The following is an 18661-nucleotide window of genomic DNA, read 5'->3' on the forward strand; positions in this document are numbered from 1 at the left end:
CGTGCTGTTCTGACTCCAGCTTTATAAGGTACATTGAAATTGATTGTCCCTCTTCTTCACCCTTAGTTTAGGAAGTATACTGAAATATCAGTCAAAGGGCTGACAAAACCAATTTGACCACAGCCAGCAAATGAAGGAGATTGACTATAAGCCAGGTTGGCTAGTGTAAATTGGCGTTGTTCCGTGTGCTTCACTGAGGTCAGGGACAACCAGGTGATGATTTGCCTTTATATCCCTATGCTGATGCATACGGATGGAGTTTGATGTGTAACTCCCAAATAAGAATGGGATATAAGTGTGTAAATCTTTATGCATTATGAGGAAATATATCCCATGAAAAAAATCAGACTTCTATTTTGTGCTTGTGTCATGAAACTTAAAAAGAAGTGCAAATTTTAGCTGGGAGGGAACTTTTATGACCTAGTGATAAATCTCTACAAGGAGTGGTTTGCAACTGAAACACTGACAAACTCTCAAGATGAACGGTGCAAGTGGGTGCGCCAGTAACATCCCCTCCGAATTCTACGCTAGTGCAGTCAGTGTGTGTCATGCCAGCATTTAGAGTCCACAATGAAATAACCAGTACAAAGTGAGGAAAACAGTCATTTCTGAATTACTGTCCGTCTTCAGAAAATAACCACAAACCCAGGGCAATTTAGTTACTAGAATGTTGTGGTTCGTATGTTCTAACAAGAGACAGTCAAAGAGAAAGCAACATATTCCCTCTTGTATATGTAAAGAGGCTAAGCAGAGGACTAAGAAATTGGTTACAACAGTACTGGTGTGACAAAGAGAAAGCATTCTGTGTTGTGCTTAGAGACAATTAAGTGTTTTTTGGATTCTTCTTTGCCTATTTCATAAGTCTGTCTCATCATTTTTTTCCCCCTCTAGGTCTGTTTGATTGCTACTTAAATCATATTTCTGTTTTTTAATTTCCTTTTCATTTTTATTATAGGCATGAAGCTTACTGAATCTAACAAAACCAAGCTTTTAAAAAATGTCAGTGTTGACAACTTCATCATATCAAGGTGCCTACATCAATGAATCAGCCTTTTTCTTTACAGTTTGTCTCCCGTGCCCTTTCCTGGCCAAACTGCTCTTAAGACAGAATGACATTTGTGTTTTACAACCCCGCTGATGGAATTAATGACTATACTTATTAATTAGGATTATTGGAATTTCCCGTCTTCCTGTTTCATAGTAGCACTCCACCTCTGCTTGCCAATCATAATTACAACTACTGACTCTATCACTTTTTGCTTTTCTAAATGAAATAAAATGTTTGGCTTGGCCCTGTGCCAAGAATGGGGTCATTCCCAAACTTGTAATAACATATCCTTAGCTGATGTTTCTTAGTAACATGTGTAAATAGGAAAAAACAGTTGCGCTGCGGGGGTTTAGCTTGGCCACATGTGACTACAGTTAAAGAACATGGGAAGAAAATCAGTGGTCTTTCCATGATAGCCGTCCAGTTCAACAACGAGCAGGCTGCACAGAGACAGAAGTACAGACATAGGCAAAGTTAACCACATTCTTTGCGCAGCAGCAAGCTGGCGCAGCACTTCCCTTCTTTGCTACGAGCCAGACATACAACCTCTGCCTGGAGCTGAGCCTCGAGGATGAGTCCAGCAAAACCACAATGCAGCCTACCACAATATTCCTTCTAATATCTTCTATTTACCTCTGGCAACACTAGAATTCTATTACAGTTAAAAACATATCTTGGGATTAAGGACATTACATGTGGTTTCTTGGTGGCACCCTCTAGGTAAAAGAATGTCAATGTCACTATGAGAGATGGGCTAAAGATGTGAAGCTTTGGCCAGGGTTTGGATCTTGGATAAATAAAGATGTTTGAGATCAAAGGTTTTGCTCTGACCATGACAAAACTGGGCTGCCCTTCAGCTTGGCTTAAACTTTGACACTCCTAGCAACTAAAGTTCAAGAATTTGTGAACTGAGCATATTCAAATTCACAGAGCAAATTTGCCTCATGCTTTGCTTGGAAATCTCAAACAGAGATTTGATATGGAAATGAAACATAAAGCAGTAAATACATTGAACATGTGAAGATACCCCAAAATTATTTTTCCTTACAGAGGCCCCAGTGACTTTCATTATTCAGATTTCTAGTGGTTGTTCCAGATTAAGTGGGTTTAACATAGGCATTCTACAGTGAAAAAAGTTGCAGGCTGAACATTGCTATTAGGACAAAAAGAAGGAAATTACTGTCAGTGCAAAACATTTCATCTAGCAGATACCCCAATACTCTGTATAGCAACATACTATTGTGCTATACTCTCTATAGTCCCTCCCTGTAGAGGGCCTGCCCAGTCCTACACTGGGCATACAGAATCTTTCCCGCTGATGATTCTGTTCCTTCAGGACCAGCTATGGAGCCTGTCTGAAACCTGTAATCTGGGAAAGCTGGAGGCCATATACTGTAGCTTCCCCCTTTAAAGGCTAGGTGCCCATGCAGAGGTACAAATACAGCATTTGGAAGCCATTGATCACAGTCTGATGGAATTTGGCAAAGTAGAAAATAACCGGTTGGTAAGGGAAGAGAAAAAAACAACAAACCAAAACTGCAAGGTAAAGATATTCAAAAAGAGTCTTATCTGAGGGTGTGTTCCCCCCCCCTTGCCCTTCCAGTATTGTGATTTCTTCATTTGCAACAGCAAAGAAATGTTTCTTGCCTTGCTGCTGTGCATAGGGACAATATCCCTGGTCTACGTTTAAACAGAGGGACACCATATACTTTTCTTCATTACAAACTTCTCCTTGACTCTTACTGACTTGAGTGACTGTCTAAAATGCAACAGGACTGTGATTCCAAGGCCAAATGAGTACACCACGTACTGAGAGGAATCCTTCGTGTGTGGTTTGGTGGTTATGGCAGGAAACTGGCAGATGTGGCTCCTGGGAATTGACATTTGCTGAGACATTGGTATGCAGCAAAGCAGATTTAAGGCAGGTGGAAAATGAAGCAACAGCAATCAAAAATGATGTGCTTGGATTATCACTCCTACTGCGCAATAGGACACGAAAGCACAACCTCTCAACTGATCCTGGAAGAAGTAGTGAACATTTTGTTTTTCACATAAGCCCAGCAGAACTTTAACATAACTTGTACAGAAGCAGGTGTCCCCTCTATATTTCACATACTATAAAGTTTCCCATATGCAAAACTGGAAAAGTAAGTCCAGATCTTGGCGCAGGCTGTGGTCACAAAAATGGTTTAGCAGGATATCCAACTATTTCCCTGTTGTGGATGTACCAATGGGAGTTAGCTGGAGATCCATTTCAGTCAAGGCAAGCTAGGGTAAACATGAGGCCAATCTTATTTTCATGCAAGGTTGATCTGAATAGAACAGGTCTATAATGACTACTGCCAAAGACTCTCAAAATCTCTAAAAGTTTTAACATTCTCTCCCCTCCTATTCTTTCTCTTAGTCTTCCATATGTCAGATCCAAACTTTCTTTTGCTACATTATGGACACCATATTCATTATAGTAAAATCAAGATGCCATGCAACACTATCCAGTGCACTATCACAACATAAGAGACAGTGGGAATAAATCCCAAAAGCTCACTGGGTTAAAAGCAATAACAACAGCTGGAATTAATCTGAGTTTCCCATATTCAGTGGATGCCTCTGAAGATGATGTACATTACATGGTGTGAACACTGTAACTATAGGTACCATGATACTAGAATGGGAATTGCTATGCTATTAAATCAATGACAGAAGTTTCAGAGTGAGTTAATAAGGAATAGCAGCATAAGCTGTAGGTTCCCAGAAGCTAGGCAGAATATCTTTAAGCTGACTGCTTATTCCCTAAATACATATGATGTATTTAAGGGATACATGTGCTGAGACACAGCACTCCTGACTTTTTTGAGGGGGCAGATATTTTAATCCTTCAAAGCTGGAGCTACCAATCTAGTAAAAGCCCACTTCAGTTGGAAAGAACTAAAGCAGGAGAATATGAATAATTTCCTGTGACAGTTTATATACCTTTCCTTACAGAGAAGGCTCCTCACATGTATATAATGACACCTCTTCATGGGATGGCCATTCTGCACAGCACTTTCACAAAATAAAAGGGTAAAGACTACATGAGTGAGGTTGCTACACACATAAAAGGTAAAGTAATCTCAGGAACTATGTCACATGTCTGCCACTTTCTCTTTCATTTGCCACCATGGACACTGTGGTATGGCTGATTCATCTTACTGCCTTAAAACAAGGAATTCAAACATGATTTTAAGGGAACCGTGTAACTCTATTACAAGGAGATAGTGTTTAGATAGCTGCTTGGCACTTGACACAGACATCTCTAAACAGACAGTAATAAAATAAAGGCTCATATGTAGAATATAGAATGAATCAATGATGTTTTCTCTGACTGCTGTGAAAAGCTGATTTAACCTTGACCAGAGCTGCTGGAAGAGTGCCTGTGTGAAATTAAAGCAGCAGAGATCAGGGCAAAATCCTCAGCTGGTAAAACTGTCAGAGCTGCACTGAGGTAAATGGTGTTAAATCCCCACTATCAAATAGGACAGTCCATGTTACATCACTCAAAAAATACTTTCAAGTATGAAAAGCCAGCTAGCAAACTCAACAAGAACAAATGGCTTACAGAGCAGGAAAAGCTCCTATTCATTAAATAAGGGTCAAGCATATGGGCCCGTAAACTTCCCTGCTTTTGATCAATTATGCTTTAAAAATCAAATTAAAACCATTCTTAAGGATATGTCATACAGTTAAAGCCACAAGAATGTCCCACGGTTGGGCAACAGTAAGGCAGTAAATCAGATTTTTTTGCAGGCCTAGAGAATGCAGGGCAGACAATAACAAAACAGACACTGGCAGCAGAGCTGCATCCTTTGAACCGGACACTGTAACAGATATATACTGTGTTTTGGAAAAGCAGCACAACAGCACATTGCTGAGCACAGACAGAAAGCTAGAACAAAAAAAGAAAAAAGGCCAGCAACCAACCAACATCATCAACAACAATAAAAATATCGAACGAAACAAGAATTCTGGCTTTTTTCCACTTTCAGTCACAAAAAACCATGAGGAAGTTGAGATACGAGGACATTGCAACTGTTTTCAAACAGGTCATTCTGCTACGTGAGGTCAACAATTTTGCTGCCACTGACTTCAGCTGAATCAGGTTTTGGCACACTGGTTTTAATTTATCACATTACTGAAGTTGTACTCTGATATAAATCCACACCAGAGCAAAACTGGAATAATGCTGTAGTTAATCAGACCAAAGGAAACAACGGTCCTCTAGGTCAGAAATACAGCTGTATCTCTGATGCTAGGATTAATGTTCACTCAGCTTTGAAATGAGTTGAAAAGATTCTGGGTATGGATGTCATAGATCACATACAGAGAGGTTAACCAGCACAATCCTTGGATCTATGGGATCTGAACAAAAGTGCCACGCAAAGAGGCACAAATCAAGAACTCTAATGAACCATCTGCCAAAAGAAATTCCATTGGCTAAGCACTACTATAAAAAATCAGTTTGATAATATGGATGAAGCCTAACGCCAAAAGCATTTGTAGTTTCATAAACCCCTTCTTGCAGACCAGGCGATAACAGAGCAATACTTGTTGCACATACTACTGCAGAGGAGGAACATACATGTGCCATCTGCCCAGCATCAAACAGAGCATTCGTATATACTGATTGACCTGCTGCAGATGCATTTAAAAAAGTCATTGATGAACTTCCTTCAGGAAAAGAAAATATCTAAATTCCAGGAAATTATAAGGCATTTAAAAAAAAGTCTGCTGAGTTAAGTCAATATTAATCTTTCCCTAAGTCACTTTCAAAAATCAGTACCAGAGATCCCTGAGGAATGAAGGAAGTGATGGATTTATAATGGCTGATGATTTAGTTTACAAAAGAGGTTTGATCATCTTGAAAGACACAGACAATTTTTTTGTATAATAGAGAGACATATGCTAAACTTAAATAGACACCACCTACCCAGGAATCAAACCCAAGGAGAAAGAGTTGATTTACAGCAACAATTCTTTTTACTCCTTCAGGCATCTCCTTGCTTCAGCACACTCCATAGCATGCCCATAGTTCATTCCTATAACAGTATGCTGACTCCAGCCTCAACAGCCGCTGCTGGGGTATTTTCTCCCACAGCCACGGTTGCCAGTTCTCTGTTCCCTGGCCTCTGCTCACATCCTGGCATGTGAATGAGGTCACTCATGCAATCCATGCCTGAAATGCTCACAAGTCACTGACTGGTACTCTTTGCCCTGCAACACGCAGTGCTCTCTGGTATGATTAGGAGAAGTGCTGAAGCAAATACGCCACTTCAAGAATGAGAGTAATTCTTACCAACCTATGTGGGTGCCTTCAGCTGAGGTAAGTTACACAGCAGTGTTCTGCGCCTTACTGAAGATATTCCTGTAAGAAGGACAGGGATACATAAACAAACATTTTAGCCATGAGGAATTCTGTTCATTTTAAAAGCATTATTTTTTGACCAAGCTACTTTCCTGTTTATGTACCTATCAAAGGAACATGTACTTAGTGCAAGAGGGGCAATGATTTATTAATACAAAAATCTCCCAACAACACCACAGCCACCATTTGCTCCTAAACCGAACACGAATACTATGTCTGTATTGATACAGAGAATTTTGGCAAGTTGTTTCAAGGTTTATTGATGGAGCATAATACTTTACTTATATAAATTAACTGCATGCTAACTGAAAATGTATTTTACAAACTTTTTTTTGCCTTTAGCTGCAACTAGAACACAGATAAGGAAAACAGTTATATTTCAGGACAGGTTATATGCTTAGTAAGGCAACAAATCAATCTACACCAACTAAAAAATAAGTACATTCCTTTTCATTCCACAGAGTCAGAAAACTATCACAGAGAGATATTTCTCCCCTCTAGCTTTGCATTAACTGAAATCCACTGTTTTATAAGGGCAGAATAGCAAAGAGCATTTAAATCCCCACATTTTCAGCATTTAGGAAGAAAAAAATTAACAGAACCTTACAGTGACAGAAAGAAAAATATGCTGATTTCAGCAGTTCAGGGAAGCCACTGTATCACAGGTACCGAAAACAGTTGGCAAAGACAAGTTTTGTTAGCGCATGGGATATATGCTTAGCTAAAAGACACAATAGTTCCAAAGAACACAAATGGAAAAAAATCCCCGATTCAAGTTCATGAAATGACATACTATGGGAAAAGCAAGAGAGAATTTGACCTAAAAACCTATTTCTTAGACTATGATTCCTAGTCTAAAATTCAAAGAGAAGCCAAAACCAATAAACAATTAGTACAGTGTCAATGTTTATGCATATCAAATCATGATGTGCAAGGCGAAGAGTATCAGCAGTTCAAGTTCTTGAGTGAACACCCTGTGAGGTATATCAGTTGCTCAAAACATTCACAGGGCAACAAGACGGCTGAGAAAGTCCGTAGCAACTTCACTCCCTCAAACATAGTCCGTAGCAACTTCACTCCCTCAAACATAGCACAAAAGGCCAGCAAAGACGTGTGACTGGATCCAACTGGATCTTCACAGTGCACCACCAAACAGAAATGGCTTCTTCAGCATTGGTTGCACTGAATGAATATGGGTCTTGCTGTTCAGAAGGAAGATGTTCACCCCTATTTTAGCAGAAGCATAACGCAACACTGAGCTTTGCTGAGATATTGATTTGCTGTTATAAAACAGGTAATAGCTCTAACAGGTAAAAGGGTGTGAGAAGGGCACCATGGACACATTTGTGCTCTCACGCCCATACTTGTCTCTCACACCCTGCTGAGTCTCAAGAGATGGTGGCAACTGTCAAGAGACTAGGGTTTTACTAGCAATGAAGGAAACAGCTCATACAAATAAGTTCCTTTCACATCTTTACCAAAGAGACAGAAATGCTGAGATCAGAGCCCTCACTGTCATTTATTTCAGTAAGTTTTGATTTAAATTCTCTGCTCTCCACGTGGAAGTGACAAAATGCCAGGAGGATCGGGTTTGCCCATTGTGATGTAGTTCTTCTTAGGGCTTTTCCAGGTAAAATCTGTTCACTCTTCCAAGTTTCTCTTTGATGAAAAATCAGTCTCAGGTGCTGCAATAAGCGACAGCTATGACAGTGAATTAGAAAAATAAGTATGCAGTGTCAAATATTACACTAATGACTTGAAGTTGTTGCCAGTTACTTTCTGTATCCTGACCTGAGTAAAATGAATTTAGTTATTGCAGTCCTGTTCCTGCAGCACAGAAATCACCACTAAAAGCACCACTGCAGCCAGTATCACTCTTGCTATGCCTGCTAGGGAGGGCAAGTATTTCATACACAATGACATTACCTAAGGTTGCCTCCAGATATTCCTCCTCCAAAGCAGGTTAGAAGAACAGCAGAGAGATGATGAGGGAAAACATATGTTAAGCACAATTTTCTTTCTGAGTACACAGCTGAGGTTGGTTTTGCTTTCTGTTAGCCAAGGACAACAAAAGCCATAGCTGTGTGCTAAACGTTTTTTGAACAAGCTGAACAGAAATGCCCTTTAAAGTTAATCTAGGGGGGAATAAAAACTCTTTCACTTAGCAACAGTCTTTTGGTCCCTCAGCCCTTCTGAAAGCCTATCCCTCCAAAAGAGGTGCCTCTGGTCCTCTCGGCTCCTTTGGGGCTGTCAGCTGGGGATTGTAGCTCTCAGCTAATTTCCAGTATTTGGGTACTGTTTTGTTATGCAGCGGCACCAGCTATTCCCAAGGGTCCTTCAAGGGGCCACATGCGCTGCTACGCTTCTTTATCCCATGCTGTCAGTATAAGACTGTTCATATTCATTACAATGGCAAGAAAATTACTTTTGAAAGATGAATGCTTACAAGCCGCTCCGTGTTTTGGACCATAAGCAGAACCTTGTATCCCAATGGGCATTCTGGGAGCTGCTGGGCATGGCTTCATATGGAATTTCAGGGCATGCAGCTCCTTCAGTGATCAGATCTGATACGACTTCAATTTGCATCTGCAGAAGTTTAACACATCTCTGATCTTTCTGACAGCACTAGAGTTTTTGCTGATGCTGAGAACATTTAGCTGCTAGTTTATATCCTTTCCTAAGGAAGGACAGGAAACGAAGCCAAAGCTTTAATTCTTTAAAGCTATTCTTTTTATTTGTCTTTTGATACACATTTTTACCCATAGGCATCTTGGTTGCTAGCTGCACTTGCCAGTCCCACAAGTGCTTTGAAACCCTTCTCAAAGAATGCTTCTTTTTCATCGTTACCAAATCTCTGTTTGCAGAGAGCTCACTGACTAAAACACACTCATCTCTAACTTCTCCCTACCATCTTTCCTAGGAAGACATACTACTCCTAACTTTTGCAAGTTTCTACGGTATGTGGGGTACTACAACAGCACTGCAACACACACCGTGTAGTCTGGTGGTTGGGAGAGGAGGGCTATCTGAGTGAGCCTCCTCTGTGCTATTAAATACCACAACCAAAGCTTAAATAACAATGCTGACATGAACTTCACGAATACTAAAGAGAGACTCACAGGTCTCAGCAGCAAGGATCCTGAAGAGTGCATTTCCACACCCTAAGGTGGTATCTGCGCTTGTGAAAAAACCTGTTGCCTTCTGTTCCTGCCTAGAGTGAAGAGGGACAGAAACAAGACTAGCTGCTATGATCCACAACTGAAATAAAGAAATGCTCCACGGGGAAAAGAAGTGGTAGGATAGGCGCTACAATAGACAAGCAGGCTCAGTCAGCACATTGTTGCAGGCAGATGACGTGCCAGCAGAAGAGAACAGCAGTCCCAAGACAATTGTGGCTGGCCCACAACCTCAGTCTATGTCAACTCTGTGGCCCATAAGCCAAAGGTTTGCTTTTTTTCCCACTCCCTTGCATACCACACAGCATCTCCAGTCTTACACAACTACTGACTTCTCCCGGGATCTCTGGGTGAGTGAAACAAGGTTGGGAGCAGACTCCACATAGTAGCGGCCAGTATGTTAAATGACCTGAGAGCTAAACAAGGGCAAAGGCTGCTCTGACTCTAAAGAACCCTCCTGCCTCATTCAACTCGGCTCCCTTGAATCTCCTGCATGTGTGACAGCCGAGAACAGAGTAATTCCCTTTTCTGGCCATACAGGTACTTTTTTGCAGCTATGTAGAAGTTGTTCCTTTCCCTGATGCTCTCAGTCTTTGCTGGTCCCTGTGGCAAATTACTGTGGTCCTTCACCCAGTTCCTCTCTTGCTGGAATTCACCCCTTATAAGAGGCTGTAGAATCCCTTGCAGAACTGGTTGAAGGGGGGAAAAAAGAAAGCCTTCACTGGATTACAGCTCATTGAACATAGCAGAAGGTATTTAAGTGAATAAGAATTATGCTTATACTCAGACTGTTCTGCAAGATCATTACTTTCACTGCCAGACCATTATTCTAGCTACTGTGCCTTTATAAGTTATGCATCCTCTAATAATGGTCATAGTGTAAATACAGTGTGACACATACAATATTTCTTCTCAGCCAAGAAATCAATTATAAAGCTGCTCCTGAAGAATCTCCATATATGCCAATATATAACCAGCATTAAATTCCTCAGATTAACTGGTCTGGGCAGTATCTGCAGCAACACTGTTAGAATCAGGTACTTGGGAGATGAGAAATGATAGCTCAGAATGATGTTTCCTTCACAGGGACAGAGCAAGACTAACGGATAAACCCATGCTACCGCCTGTCTCCATGCACCATCACAGAAGGTGGCAATAGAAAGGATGCAAGATAATTCAACCTGGACACTAAACAACACAGCCAAAAAAAAGGGAAGATTTACAATGAGTGGGGAAGGGGTGGGAGGGATTCTTGGAAACCTGACCATGTTTTGAGTGCTCAGCAACATCCTACACACAGTACAGGATTCTACCCACATACACCAATGCGTAGCGTAAAGGCAGTCCCACTTCCCTTCCCCTCTTCCTTCCTTTTCCTTCCCTTCCTCCCCCCCACCCCCTTTTGTTCTCTCTCCTTTCCTTTCCCTCTCTTTTCCCTTCACCCTTCTTCTTCTTTCCCTTCCCTCTCTTTTTCCCCCATTCTCCTTTTCCTTTTCCCCTCACTTCCATTCCCCTTCTTTTCCCTCTCCCCTCTTCTCTCCTTCTCCCTTTCCTTCCCCCTCTTTTTCTTCTCCCCCTCCTTTCCCTGCTCTCCCACCGCGGGCTCCCCCCCTCCGCCCAAATCGGCGGCCCGCGCCAGTAGAGGGCGCTCGGACACCAACCAAGCGCGGTGGCGGCCCTAATGAGCGCTCGGGCTAATTACGGCTGGCGGCGGGGCCGGAGCGGGCGCGGGCAGCAGAGGGGTGCCCGGGGCGCAGGTTGCAGGCGCGGATGCTGCTGCTCGCTTGCAGAAGCTTCTCCTCCTGGTTCCCTGTTCTCACCGTCTTTGCCAGAGGGAAACGTTTGTCTTCCCTAAGGCAGACACTGAAGAACGTGGCGCAGGCAGGGGAGCAATAAGGCTGTTTCACACCCTGTTTTATCCCTGCGAGTTTCCCCTTTCCCAGTGTGCAGGGGGTGGACGCACTGGGAAGCCACAGGTGTTCCTGCAGGAGTAACGGTGCGCTGGCTGCAGTCCCCTGCACAGCGAGGAGGCAGCCAAAGGGCTTCTGGAGTGCAGAGCACACATCCCACCTGCAGCGTAAAGTCCCAGCTTCCTATGGTGCCCAGGATGCCAGAAGCATCCCTTCAGATGCCTGCACCAGGGGCTCCCTCCCCTAACCTATGACCTGATGCATAACAGCCAGAAGTGGTGACATCCTTAGGCCACCTGGTTCAACCGTGAAGTCAACCTCAAAAGGAGATTGGGCAGTGACCCCCAAAAATCTCTTCCAAACCAAACGGTTCCATGATTCTAAGATAAAACATCCTTATTCCCATTTCACACCACAGAAGCAAAAGGTATAGGTGGATAAGTAAATTTTGACCAGATAACACAAGGACTAGGAAAGTTTCAGGTAGAGCCAACTATAACAGAACCTGTCAGCTGATAGCCCCAGCAAATCACTGCCTTCCTCCCTGCACTATCCTGTTAACGTTCCTTTTGCAGACTCTGTAAACAGGAGGTAGGATGAGTTACATTAGATTATATAAGGTTACACTCCTGGATTCATTGTACATATGAACATCAACAACTTAATTGATGCTGTATGTCCATCCTGTAGGAAAATACGGCATTCACTGATGGGCCGACTAGTAAAATGTTTCATTTGAAATCAGTTTCTCTCAATGACAGCAGGCAAAGGATTGTCTCTTTTTGTCATTGCAGCTACTTACTGGTGTACATCTGCTGGCACACTCACTCCCTCCTTTTAAGTTCCACCACCATAAATCCTGAATTGTCTTATTGAAGCCCCTGAGGCTTAATCAGCCTGCTTTTATTACAGCCCGATAACTTGCTCTTAGCTATCAAGTTGATTTGATTGTACAGGTGTACTTTTAAGAATAACCTTTTGCACAATTCAACTTATTTTAAAACTAATATCAGTTTTATAAGGGGCTAAATTTAACTCAAAGGTGTATTAACTTATAATAAACAAGGTTGCTTTTACTTTGTTCCTGCAACTGCTCTGATAATATGGTGAGTGGGTAAGCTTGACCTAGTGGGTACTGCTGTGCACTTGGGCTTTGCAGGAGTTCCTGGACAGGCCACTCATTCTGTGCCACACTTTGTCTTCCTGTCTGCAAAATACAGCTAGTACTTCCCTGCTTGGCAGGGGCAGTGGGAGTAAAACCCTGCTAGGATTGCAGGATGCTTGAGGACTGCATCAGCGAAGGCCATATAGGTGCCAAGAACAGATATGTATCTACATATCCAGACAGCTACAGTCTTATTGTGACTCAATCAAGTTCAAACATTTTAAGATAAAAGCTGCCATTTCAAGTTTCTTAGGCTCAAGGAAATCCACAATAGAAACAAACCATCAGCACAGAAATAACTGGGATTATTCACACTCAGAAGAAGTGAGAGAAATCACTTGTCAAGGTCACTTTTGAGACATCGACAGACAGGAGAAAACAAAAAAATCCAGTGTATGAAATCCATGACAGAAAAAAAGATGTGAGATTAAAGCTTCTTTCCCCATTACTTATTCAAATTGAGAAAAAATTATGATTTTTTATCTCCAGCTGAGTCCTCCTGTAAGCTGAAACACTGAAAATGAGATTATACATTAGCAAGTCAAATTTACCTTTTCTAAAATGCCTTGAGGAACAGGTCTGGGGCATTGATTTGGTCGAGAATATTCACTCATCAGGGAAAAATCAGTTAATCTTGAAAGTACTGCTACAGCCCCTCATTTGCCATACATTGCTGGAGTAAACTGTCTCATGATTTACCCTCTCTTTCTCAGCTCTGAGATGCTGGTGTAGTTGAAACAGGTAAGTTACAAGGTTGGCTGGCTTTTAACCCCATGGCTAGAGATTTTCCTTTGAAGTGCTGGCACACAGGATATTCTCATTTTAAAATATGCTGGAGTGACACTAGTAGAGCCTTTAAATCAAAAGGGAATTCTGATGCAGCAGAAGCACAAGACTGGTCCTATTGCCACCTCATCACTCTTGTTTCAAAATCTTAGTTACACCATCGCTTGTGTGGACCCCAATAAGCACCACCATTCATCCACAGCCATACAACCTCTTACAGTAGAGATAGGCCTGAGCTACAAAATTCCACCCCGTGTCTCCCTAATTCTGGATTTAGAGTTTTGTTCAGCCCCAACTCTAATACAAAGAGTCACAACTACAGGCGCAGTCCCAGAAACATAGACATAAAAACTTCCCAAAGTGGGAGCTTCCAAACATAGATGGGCTTAATTGGATCCTTATCCCTGTAACTAATGACTAAAGGAGCATGAAACTCAATGTTATGCAGTTCGTGGAAAGTGAGCTCTTCAGTACTACCCTGGCCATGCTAACTAGGATATATTTTGTGTGTGCCTGTCAGACATGGACAAGCTGTACACTCAGCTGATGGATTACTGTGGTAATTGTGCACCAGTTACACACTGCAGAGAGGGTCTGGGACCTTTCCTGTCACAGATCTGTTGCTCTACTACTTCTGCATTTCAGTGCCCCTCTTTGGTCTGAGGGTTCTTGCTACCAGGTTGCTTCATTCCTCTGCATCAGAGCATGCGTGTATGTTACGTAAAGCATGTGGGAACGTCAGTGTAGAGTATTTACGCAGCAGCTAAAGTGTCATATGTCTGTTTTGCAAGATATGGAGCATTTCATATGCAAGTTATTAGCAAGATATAGGTACAGATAAAGACATAGATATAGACACACATCTGTACAGTTTTGGAAGATGCTGATACTTCCCTGTAATGCAATTTAAATCTACCAGTGCCAGAGAAGAAGCAATACGTTAATCTTACATGCTGTTTGAAGAATGAAAACATTTGGTGAGCTCTTGGTTTGGTACTTGGAGCAAAGCAGGGCTATTTAAAGCAAAATGATATATATACAGCAGTGAGAGCCTTCTCACCAACTACGGCAAAATGATTTCTCATACTATTTCTTTTAACCTTGTTTTTCAATCTTCATTTTTGCATTTGATTTCTAGTAACAATTTTCCTTCTTTCAAAGGAAATGGAGATAAAAAAGCATTGTAAATCCAAGGCAGAGAAGTTACAGAGACTGCCAGTTACCTTTTGCTGCTGCTACCCTTCCACTGTAATAGAAACGTGAGAACACAGAACTGGAAAGGACCATCTGGAACCATCTGTGAGCCGTTCCTTGCACTGCAGGCTACTATGAAATGGATGTTTAATTGCAAACAGTGCATAGAACATCTACTCCACATGTCACAGGCTATGAAACAGTTCCTATGTAGCACCATTAAGAATGATGATGAATAATAATGAGCATCCAGAACTGTATGTGCCATAGAAGGAACACAGCATCAAGTATCATCAGCATCTGAGTACTGGGGGCAACCATCATTTTAGGGTACAACGATTTAAAGACTTAAAGAATGAGTTTTGCTGCAAGAAGGCAAACAAACAAACAAATCCCATCATCCATTATTGTGACCCAGACAAAGATTTCTTCTTTACCTCAAAATTTGCAATCTATTTAGCTTTGAGTGTGTGAATCAGATTCACCTCCCACTGCTTACAGCAGAGGAGTTCATTATGGAATCATGTGTTACTACCTATAATTCATCTCCTTGTAATTCCCCCCTCTCATCAATAGTACTACAGCCACTGTATTTCAGCCATCAAACAGGTCTGAAAAGCTAGAGAAGCCCATGCAGGAGAAGTGCAACCCTAGGTCAACTCACACAACCTCAGTATGTATTACAAAGATTAAATGGTGTCATTGCAGTGCACTGATCTGCTGCTGGTGGCCTTGAAAAGAAAATATGAGAAGCATTTGAGACTATGTTAGACGTATAGCTGAGACAGAGTGCATCAAAATTTGTGCTGCTGTTTTTTGGGCTGGGCTGAAAGAAGGCCTTTCTTTCTATTAATTCCCAGTAAGTCTTCTTTTACACAGTGTGACTGTTTCATCTAAAAAGGAAAAGTAATGGCTAATGGACCCTTTAACTGGATGGCTTTAGGGTTTGGGAGGATGTTATCTTTCAGGGTTAAGGCCAGGCTGAATCCCAGCAGCTTCAGTTTTGCCACAATCATAAAACAGAGCATAAAACAACTGTCTAGAAGTGAAAAAGGAAAAAAAAGCCTACTGCTTCTTTTTCTCTCCCCTGATCCTTATGGGCTGATCAAGAAAAATGTGGTCTGTGTAAATGGAAGGTATTCCATAAATACACTGAGTGGAGCTTACAGTATCCCAAAGGAGCTATTCATCAACTCCAACAGGAATATGCACTGGGAGGCCTTCACTGAATTAAAAACAACAACAAAAAAAGAGCTATCCACTTATCTCATCATTTGGTTATCTCTGATTTCAAGGAGTGTATAGAGAAATGTTAAGCCCTCACTAGACTTTAAAAAGAGCTCCTAAGCCCAATGTCTTTTTTTCCCCCCCTCTAAGTACAGGAGAGATATCCAACAATTTCTGCATGCACTGCCTTGCATTAGAAGTAAATTTTATATTACATTTACATTACATGAGATTTAAATAATATTTTTGTACTGATCTAGAAAAAGCTATTAAAACCTCAGATTCAGCAATTCAATACTCCATTGACGGACAGTTTTAAATACCACTGGCATATACTAGGGTTCATTCTGCCTGAACTTCAGCAGAATTTTTGTAATTAAAGTCAAGGTTCTTCAGGGACTCTAAAGAGGGAGAAAAAAAAAAAAAGGGTGGTCAAGATTCAATCTTACAAAATACTGAACATTTTCAAGACAGATTGAGTAGTGTCCTCAATTTTACCTTCATCCAAATGAAAGCTGATGGTGCTCTGTATCTATCAGAAGTGTCCAGCAGTTTGCAGGGTTAAATCCCCCAAGAACAAGCAAACAATAAGCTCCAAATACCAACGAGCCGAGAAAACACTCTAATAATGACCTCAACAGTGACCTGGCGGGGGACTGATTCTCAAGAGGCTAGAGATAATTCAGCCCCTGTGAGAGTTCATATTCAAGACTTTCCTGACCAGAAATGTGCAAATTATGAGTTAGCGGTCTTAGGTTTCAAGATACAAATTACTTGGAAAGAAACAAGAGCTATAAATGAATTTTATTTAGGAGTTGAACAACAGTAAAAAGAAGGGCACTCTATCTGCTAAGCTGCTGTTCTCAGGAGACTTCCAGCTTCCACTGGAAGGTCTGGAAAGAAGAACCTTGTATACTGCACAACAGTTCACAACCAGTAAGGCATGCTGATTCCACACTAGACAAGAACTTCTGCTGCACTGTGTTCATCACTACCTATGGAACATGCAAAGAATGGACACACTTTAGATTTCACTGAGGTACACATACCTTTTTGTCTACAGAGGAAAAGGTGAAACTAAGCAGACAAGTGTTAGAAAACCATTCAGACTTGTGGAAGTTGTTCAATTTTTGAAGCCACCTTCTACTGTCACAAATGAGACAGCATGATGCGCTCCACTGACAGCACAATCTTTTTCCCACTAGTTGGTTGCCATTAGCTCAGAAGTGAAGGGTGACAACTTCTAAACATCACACCTTTGCTCTGCAGAAAGGCCTTGGGAAGGATGCCATGCAGGTAAGAACTGTGATGGAAAGTTGGATCAGCAGATTGCAACTGTCAAGTAAGAACTGGTCAAAGACTGAAGAGGGTCATTTGTAGAAAGCACCTTTAAGCTGGGAACCTTAATAACTGCATCTGGCCAGAAATTTGGCCTTGCTTATTTCACAAAGACATTATCTTTATCCCAGTATTAATCCTTTCAGCTTCTGACATACTGGTACATGTTCTGGCATGATAAAGAACCTTGTCTTCATCAGCCTCCTCCATTCACACAAATACCTTTCATCCAGTGCTGATGAAATATCATAATATTATAAGATTATAAAATATATATAAAAATAAATAATCCATATCACTTTAACTGAATACAATACAGAATAGGGAGACTGCCAGGAGGCAAATTGCTACACTTTTTTTATACCTTAGCTTGTGTGATTAAGTCCTCAGAGTCAGAATACTACAGCATATAATGAACTTGCATCTTGTCAAATAAGAGGGAAAGCCAAGTGACAGAAGGTAGAGGCTTAATATGACACTGCATTATAATGCAGCTCTGGAGAATAAAACTCAGATGAAATTATTTGGATGGAAAATTTTTGATCATATGCAAGTTTTTTCCAGACAAGAATGTTGATTTCTCTAAACTGAAGCTTAGTAGAAAAGGGCAGTTTTCCTGAATATCTTTACTGGGAAACAGTAGAAGAGAAAAGTACCTGCCATTTCTGTCCTAGAAGAAGTGCCAATCATTCAAAAATTGACAGATGGGGTTTGAAAGACTTTTCAAATGACATTGTCAAATAATAATAGTATGAACATTTAGGGAAAAAAAAATAAATCGTTGAAGTAGGAAATGCCACAAAGTGACTGTTTTATCCACAGCTTCATTTTTTTGAACTTTCAGTTTGATTTTTATTCTGTTGCAGCTTGGGAAATCTTAAAAAATTCTCACAGCTTTCACGCCTTGTTCTTCCGTGCCAATCCCGAGGACTTTAATAGACACAAAATTTACTTTTCTTTAACCATGGACCTGTATTCCATAAAAGACAAATGGCAAAGGCTCCAGACCTAACTGAGCGGACAAAGATACCATGAGAAAACTAGGATTATGTAGAGACTCTTTTATAGAAAAGGAACTAAGTGTGCATGAATGAGACTGCAGTTTGGAGACTAAGAAGAGCAAAAACTGCCATTTACTGCATTGAGTTGCATTGAGTTACATTGAGTCACATGAACTCCATGGATTTCCTGACTTTTCTTAAAGCAAATAGCAAAAGATCCTTTGTTCAATACAAATAATAAAATAACAAGAATTATTTGTTGTGCAGAAAGGATAGGACGCAAGATACAGCTTCAAAAATGAACTGTGTATGTTGCCTCAGTTGCTGTTGAGCGTAAAGGGCAAGGTTACAGAGCGAATGCACATGCGAATTTGTAATGGACACATATAAAGCAAACACCAAACTGAAACTGCTTAGC

General features: G+C 41.1%; 1 long non-coding RNA gene across 2 annotated transcripts in view; it reads right to left on the reverse strand.

Moving 5' to 3' along the window:
• The window catches only part of LOC134167116 (uncharacterized), a 290357-nt gene that overhangs the window by 74358 nt on the left and 197338 nt on the right, over positions 1 to 18661 (reverse strand). Inside the window, exon 4 of one of the 2 annotated variants that reach the window (XR_009966081.1) lies at positions 6382 to 6446. The exons of the other annotated variant lie outside the window; for it this stretch is intronic. This is a non-coding gene — a long non-coding RNA (uncharacterized LOC134167116). The remainder of the gene's footprint in view (positions 1 to 6381; positions 6447 to 18661) is intronic. 2 annotated transcript variants of the gene reach the window in all.

Source organism: Pezoporus occidentalis, unplaced genomic scaffold (assembly GCF_034315485.1).
Source record: "Pezoporus occidentalis ecotype Australia unplaced genomic scaffold, CSIRO_AGI_Poc_V1 ctg28, whole genome shotgun sequence".
NCBI classification, from domain to species: domain Eukaryota; kingdom Metazoa; phylum Chordata; class Aves; order Psittaciformes; family Psittacidae; genus Pezoporus; species Pezoporus occidentalis.